The sequence below is a fragment of the Chiloscyllium punctatum genome, unplaced genomic scaffold (genome assembly GCF_047496795.1).
Source record: "Chiloscyllium punctatum isolate Juve2018m unplaced genomic scaffold, sChiPun1.3 scaffold_154, whole genome shotgun sequence".
Taxonomy (NCBI): Eukaryota; Metazoa; Chordata; class Chondrichthyes; order Orectolobiformes; family Hemiscylliidae; genus Chiloscyllium; species Chiloscyllium punctatum.
The window spans coordinates 497,418-504,853 of NW_027309888.1; the positions used below are offsets into that span (position 1 = coordinate 497,418).

General features: G+C 46.3%; 1 long non-coding RNA gene across 4 annotated transcripts in view; it reads right to left on the reverse strand.

Annotated features, from left to right (window-relative positions):
• The window catches only part of LOC140471691 (uncharacterized), a 61,406-nt gene extending 54,978 nt beyond the window's left edge, over positions 1-6,428 (reverse strand). For 3 of the 4 annotated variants that reach the window (XR_011957198.1, XR_011957195.1, XR_011957196.1), the window contains exon 1: positions 609-716. This is a non-coding gene — a long non-coding RNA (uncharacterized lncRNA). Of the gene's footprint in view, positions 1-608; positions 717-6,372 lie in introns of those variants that run through there. The other variant, XR_011957197.1, reaches the window with a different exon arrangement.
• Between the last annotated feature and the right edge of the window lie 1,008 nt (positions 6,429-7,436).

The window sequence follows — 7,436 nt, forward strand, 5'->3', positions numbered from 1 at the left end:
CGTGATCCTGTACTCCCAATTCCTCCGCCTCTGCCATATCTGCTCCCAGGAGAAGCAATTCCACTCCAGGACATCCCAGAAAGGTTTCCTCTTTCAAGGACCGCATTTACCTCCCATTTGATCAACAATGCACTCCAACGCATATCCTCCACTTCCTGTACCTCCGCCTTCCCCCCACCCCTCCAACCACAATAAGAATATAATCCCCCACTCCTCACCTGCCACCCACTAATCTCCATTAACCTCTGCAATGTCTGCTACCTACAGTCAGACCCCACCACCAGGGATATATCTCCCTCCCCAGCCCTTTCTATCTTCCGCAGAGACCATGGGATCTTTGGTGCTGATGTGCTGCCCCACGGATACCTCAGTCACTCACCCTGCCAAATGGCCTAGTGAGATTATCACTAGATGGATAACCCAGACACCCAGATAACGTTCTGGGGCCCAGGATTTGGATCCCGTCACGGCAGACAGTGGAATGTGAATTCAATAAAAATTTGGAATTAAGAATCTATTAAAGACCATGAATCCATTGTTGATTATTGCAAAAAATAACCTCATCAGATTCACCAATATCCTTCAGGGAAGGAATCTGCCATCCTTACCTGGTCTGGCCTACATGTGACTCCAGACCCACAGCAATGTAGTTGACTCTTTACTGCCCTTTGGGCCCAGCCAGTGACACCCTCATCCTGTGAATGAATAACAAAGAAGGTCAAGTCTTGTACCCAACCATACTGTTCTTACAGATAAGTGATCTCTTCGTAAATTTGCTTCTCAACTCCCTGCTGACTATTGGGGAAGTGGGGGGGGGGGGGGTCAACATTACCATCCCAATAAGGAGATCATCCCTTTCTTATTTCTCAGTTCCACCTGTATAACCTGCCTGGATGTACTCCCAGGAATACCCTCTTGAAGCCCAGCTGTGATGTTATCCCTTATCAAAAATACCTCTCCCCCTGCTCTGTTGCCCCCTTTCTATCTTTGTTATAGCATCTATACACTGGAACATTAAGCTGCTGGTCCTATCCATCATTAAGTCATGCTTCTGTAATTGCTATAATACCCCAGTGCGATGTTCAAAACCATCCCCCTGAGCTCCTCTGCCTGACCTATCGGGCCTCCTGCATTGAAATAAATGCAGTGTAGCTGCTCATTCTGTGCCTTGCCCTTGTCTGCCTTGACTGTTTGACATCTGAACTGTACCAGCGTCGGACTGAGCTCTTCCCTCACTCTCTCTCTCTGGGTTTACCCACATACCTTCACTGGTTTAATGCCTCCTGAATAGCACTAGCAACTGTTCCCTTCCAGTGCCAGTGCAATCCAACCTTCTGATGGAGGTCAATTCTACCCCACAAGAGATTCCAATGATCCAACAATGTGAACTCTTCTATTCCTATGTCATTGACAACAATAAACAACAGCCTCCCCTCAAAATGGTTATTCTCCCCTTTAAGAATATTCTGCTCCCTCTCTGAAACATCCTTATACAAAAATTACACATTCGAATAATAAACCTTACACTCATCAGGTCAGCATAAAAGGATTACATGACACATTGAAGGTTTGGGGAGACCTTTTGAGAGAATGCGATGATTCAAAGGAGAATATTTAAGCAGCAAATGGGATTGATCTGGAACACAATACTCACACACACAATGTGAATATCCAGATCCTGATATACTGAGTAATTCAATCAGAGTTTAGCAGAATATTTACTGAGATTACCATCTGAATGTCCACCTGTAATATCCCTTAATACAAGTTTATAAAATCTGTCACTATCAGTTCAAGTTAGAAACTCACACCATCCCCTCCTTGTGGCCCAGGATTACTGTACATATTACCCTTGAGGACATCAGCAGTCAACTCAGGGGGAAATCTGTGGGTTTCTAGGAGATTCCAACTTGAGATCTCATGTGACTGAACACAGCAGTTCTTTGACACATTGGAGAAAATGATCCAAGGGTCAGTGAGATATGGGGAACAAGAATGACTTTCTTTTCTTTCCTTCCGTGCTGCCGCTCTGCCTCATCAATAAGACATGGGTGTGAAAGGCTAATGCCTAACGATGGGCAAGTTGTCTCCATCCTGACCAATGGGTAGGAAGATCCTCTCAATCACTCCAAAGCGTATCCCTAAAAAGATAGCAACTCTTTCTGCTTCCCACTGCCCAGGGCCCCCAGTAAATGTTTGTAAGAATGGGATGGGGGGGGGGGGGGGGGGAGGAGAGGAATATCTCCTAGAAAAGGCATAACTGTAAAGGTCTAAGAGAATTATGAAGAGAGAGAGATGCACAGGAGAAGGGGGTAACAAGTTGCCAGATGGGGTGTAACTCGGGAAAATGGGAAGTTGCTCATTTTGGAGGAGATAATAAAAGAACAAAGTACTATTTAAATGGTGGAAACTGTAGAAAGCTGAACCACAAAGGGACCAGGGGTAATTGTTCAGGAAACACAGAAAGCTACCACACAGTTACAATAGGGAATCAGGAAGGGGAATCGAATGTTTTGTTTCAAAGGTTTTCAGTATTAGAGTTTGGCGTCTCTACCTGAGAGTAACGTGTGGCTGTGCTGGTGAGACCACCATATCTGCAGGAATGAGAGCAGATTTGGTCCCTTTAGAGAAGGAAATGTGTCACTTTATTGGAGGCATTTCAGGGAAGATTCAATGAGATGATCCCTGGTTTGGAGGGATTATCATTTAAATAAAGGCTGAAAAGGTTGGGACTCTACTCACTGGATTTTGGAGAAAGAGAGGTGATCTCATTGAGACAGATGGGATTCTTAAGGGGTTTGACAAGATAAATACTGAGAGGATGTGTCCGAGGGTAAATACTGAGAGGGGAGTCTGAAACAAGATTCTGAGTTACAGAATCAAGAGTTCTGTCTTGGATTCAAGTTATGGAGAGAGATAGGTGCGCACAACAAGGAAGATTTTACAATTGGTGGAAGGGAAATTACGATGCTGTAAGACAGGATTTGAGAAGCATACGTTGGGAGCATAGGCTGTCAGGGAAGGATGTGGTGGAAATGTGGAACTTTTTCAAGGAGCAGATACGACGTGTCCTTGATATGTATGTACCTATCAGGCAGGAAAGAAATGGTCGTGTGAGGGAGCCTTGGTTGACGAGGGAGGTTGAATGTCTAGTAAAGAGGAAGAAGGAGGCTTACATAAGGTTGAGGAAACAAAGTTCAGACAGAGCAGTGGAGGGATACAGGATAGCCAGAAGGGACCTGAAGAAAGGGATTAGGAGAGCTAAGAGAGGGCATGAAAAATCCTTGGTGGATAGGATCAAGGATAACCCCAAGGCATTCTATGCGTATGTGAGAAACCTGAGAATGACGAGAACGAGGGTAGGTCCGACCAAGGACAGTAGTGGGAGACTGTGTATTGAGTCGGAAGAGATAGGAGAGGTCTTGAACAAGTACTTCTCTTCAGTATTTACGAACGAGAGGGACTGTATTGTTGAAGAGGAGAGTGTGAAACAGACTGATAAGCTAGAAGAGATACCTGTTAGGAAGGAAGATGTGTTGGACATTTTGAACAACTTGAGGATAGACAAGTCCCCCGACCCTGACGGGATATATCCTAGGATTATGTGGGAAGCAAGAGAGGAAATTGCAGTACCGTTGGCAATGATCTTCTCGTCTTCACTGGCAACGGGGGTGGTACCAGGGGACTGGAGAGTAGCGAATGTTGTGCCCCTGTTCAAAAAAGGGAAGAGGGATAACCCCGGGAATTACAGGCCAGTTAGTCTTACTTCTGTGGTAGGCAAAGTAATGGAAAGGGTACTGAGGGATAGGATTTACGAGTATCTGGAAAGACACTGCTTGATTAGGGACAGCCAGCACGGATTTGTGAAGGGTAGGTCTTGCGTTACAAGTCTTATTGAATTCTTCGAGGAGGTGACCAAGCATGTGGATGAGGGTAGAGCAGTGGATGTAGTGTACATGGATTTTAGTAAGGCATTTAGATTAGATTAGATTAGATTACTTACAGTGTGGAAACAGGCCCTTCGGCCCAACAAGTCCACACCGCCCCGCCGAAGCGCAACCCACCCATACCCCTACATCTACCCCATACCTAACACTACAGGCAATTTAGCATGGCCAATTCACCTGACCTGCACATCTTTGGACTGTGGGAGGAAACCGGAGCACTCGGAAGAAACCCATGCAGACACGGGGAGAATGTGCAAACTCCACACAGTCAGTCGCCTGAGGCAGGAATTGAACCCAGCACCAGGTCTCTGGTGCTGTGAGGCAGCAGTGCTAACCACTGTGCCACCGTGCCGCCCCATGATAAGGTTCCCCATGGTAGGCTTATGCGGAAAGTCAGGAGGCATGGGATAGAGGGAAATTTGGCCAATTGGATAGAAAACTGGCTAACCGGTCGAAGGGAGAGAGTGGTGGTAGATGGTAAATATTCAGCCTGGAGCCCAGTTACAAGTGGAGTTCCGCAGGGTTCAGTTCTGGGTCCTCTGCTGTTTGTAATTTTTATTAATGACTTAGATGAGGGAGTCGAAGGGTGGGTCAGTAAATTTGCAGATGATACAAAGATAGGTGGAGTTGTGGACAGTGAGGAGGGCTGCAGAGGGACTTAGATATGATGCAGAGCTGGGCTGAGGAGTGGCAGATGGAGTTCAACCCTGCCAAGTGTGAGGTTGTCCATTTCGGAAGAACAAATAAGAATGCGGAATACAGGGTTAATGGTAGGGTTCTTAGTCAGGTGGAGGAACAGAGGGATCTTGGGGTCTATGTACATAGATCTTTGAAAGTTGCCACTCAGGTGGATAGAGTTTGTAAGAAGGCCTATGGAGTATTATCGTTCATTAGCAGAGGGATTGAATTCAAGAGTCGTGAAGTGATGTTGCAGCTGTACAGGACTTTGGTTAGGCCACAGTTGGAGTACTGTGTGCAGTTTTGGTCGCCTCACTTTAGGAAAGATGTGGAAGCTTTGGAGAGGGTGCAGAGAAGATTTACCAGGATGTTGCCTGGAATGGAGAGTAGGTCGTACGAGGATAGGTTGAGAGTTCTCGGCCTTTTCTCGTTGGAACGGCGAAGGATGAGGGGTGACTTGATAGAGGTTTATAAGATGATCAGAGGAATAGATAGAGTAGACAGTCAGAAACTTTTTCCCCGGGTACAACAGAGTGTTACAAGGGGACATAAATTTAAGGTGAAGGGTGGAAGGTATAGGGGAGATGTCAGGGGTTGGCTCTTTACCCAGAGAGTGGTGTGGGCATGGAATGCGCTGCCCGTGGGAGTGGTAGAGTCAGAATCATTGGCGACCTTTAAGCAGCATTTGGATAGGTACATGGATGGGTGCTTAATCTAGGTTAGAAGTTCGGCACAACATCGTGGGCCGAAGGGCCTGTTCTGTGCTGTATTGTTCTATGTTCTATGTTCTACAAGGGAACACAGACGCGGGTAAGGGGTTTCAGTAGCAATGGAGCTGGGGTGAGGTGGAGAAAAGCAACTTTTAAAAGATTGGATTTCCTGGTGCTGTGATTGTGTGGATGTCTGATCAGAAGGTCACCTTGGGGTCAGATAGAACAGCAATATTGTTGAGAGTGTCGTTCTGCCTCAGAGTTCCCAGTGGGAGGGAGGGGCTCAGCAGTAAGGCAATGGGTTTAACCTTGACAATGTTTCATTGGAGGAAATTGCAGCTAATTGAGTAGTGGGAATGTGATAAGCAGTTTGATAACTGAGTAACAGTGGAGTAATGGAGAGGGATGATGGGGAGGGCGAGCTGGGCATCGTCAGTGTACATGTCAAACCTAACACAGTGTTTTTGGATGATATCACCTCCTGGCACTATGTACGTGAGATACAGGAGAGACCAAGGATGGATCATTGAGGGACACCAAATGCAAGGAATTCAGAAAGGAAAAGGAGAGTGGAGATGGAGCAGGGTTTTCCAACAACGGTGAGGTCAAATATTAGTTTTTCACAGAATGGGAGAGAAGGACATAACCAGAAAAGACCAACAGACAGAACAAGGAACAATATCTATAAATTGGCGAGGGGGAGTGATGAGGCGGCAGCGGAGGAAAGAGAGTTGGAAAGTGAGTTTAGCGAGATTAGGGTAAAGGGTCAAGGTGAGCTCTGATAAGGCTTGACAAGACACTGGAGAAAGATGTAGGTTTAGGACAAAAACCAGGAACACCACGTGAGGCAGTTTGACTCAGTAGGCGAGTGGGAGGGAGAGAAACAGCAGATCGGATTATCTCAGTCTTAGTGACAGGGAAACCCCATGTGCTCCTCACTCGTTGTTGGAGAGGAGGATGGAGGAGACAGGACGATGGACAGTGTTTTAGAAAGAAACAAAACCAGGGTTAGTGATATTTAAAATGAGTGAACAAACCTGATGTATTTAGCTTTTATCCAGAATATTAAAACAAACGACTGAAGTCCTGATTCAAATCCCATCTTGGCAGATGGTGGAATCTGAATTCAAGAAAAAGAATAACGTATTAGAAATCTGAACTCCATGAAACCATTGTCAATGGCGAAAAAAATCCTGCCAACCTGACAGCGGCCCAGCCAGCTACTCACTGTACTAATCACTGCAAAGTCTCAACACAGGAATGAAACTGGATGGACCAGTTGGCAACTAACAAGGCACCAGAAATTACAACCACAGAATCAGCCCTCTCGATGGTGCAACGTCCTCCTCACTAACATATGGTTTTTGGTGCCAAAACGTGGAGAGCTGTCTCACAGACTAGTCAAGGAACAGCCTGACATAGTCATACTCACGGAATCATCCCTTACAAAGATAACCAGACACCACCATCACCATCCCTAGATATCGAGAGTGTGGTGCTGGAAAAGCACAGCAGGTCAGGCTGATGAAGGGCTTAGGCTTGAAACGTCGATTCTCCTGCTCCTCGGATGCTGCCTGACCGTTGTGCTTTTCCAGCACCAGACTCTTGACTCTGATCTCCAGCATCTGCAATCTTCACTTTCTCCTGAAATCTCTGATATGTCCTGTCCCACTGGCAGGACAGACCAGGCAGAGGTGGTGGCACAGTGGTGTACAGACAGGGAGGATTTGTCCTGGGAGTACACAGCATTGACTCCGGAGACCAGTAGGTTTCATGGCTCCTGCTGATTACCACATACCATCCTCCCTTGGCTGATGGATCAGTTCTCCTTCATGTTGAACAACATTTGGAGGAAGCACTGAGGCAATAAAATGATGTCAAATGTACTCTGGGTACAGGATTTCAATGTCCATGATCGAGACTTGCTCTGCAACAGAATTACTGACTGAGCTGGCCAGGTCCTAAAGGGTATAGCTGCTCAACTGAGTCTGCAGCGGGTGGTGAGGGAACCAACAAGAGGGAAAAACATACTTGATCTCATTGTTATGAATTGACCAGCTGCAGATACATCTGTCCATGACAGTATCAGTAAGAGCGACCA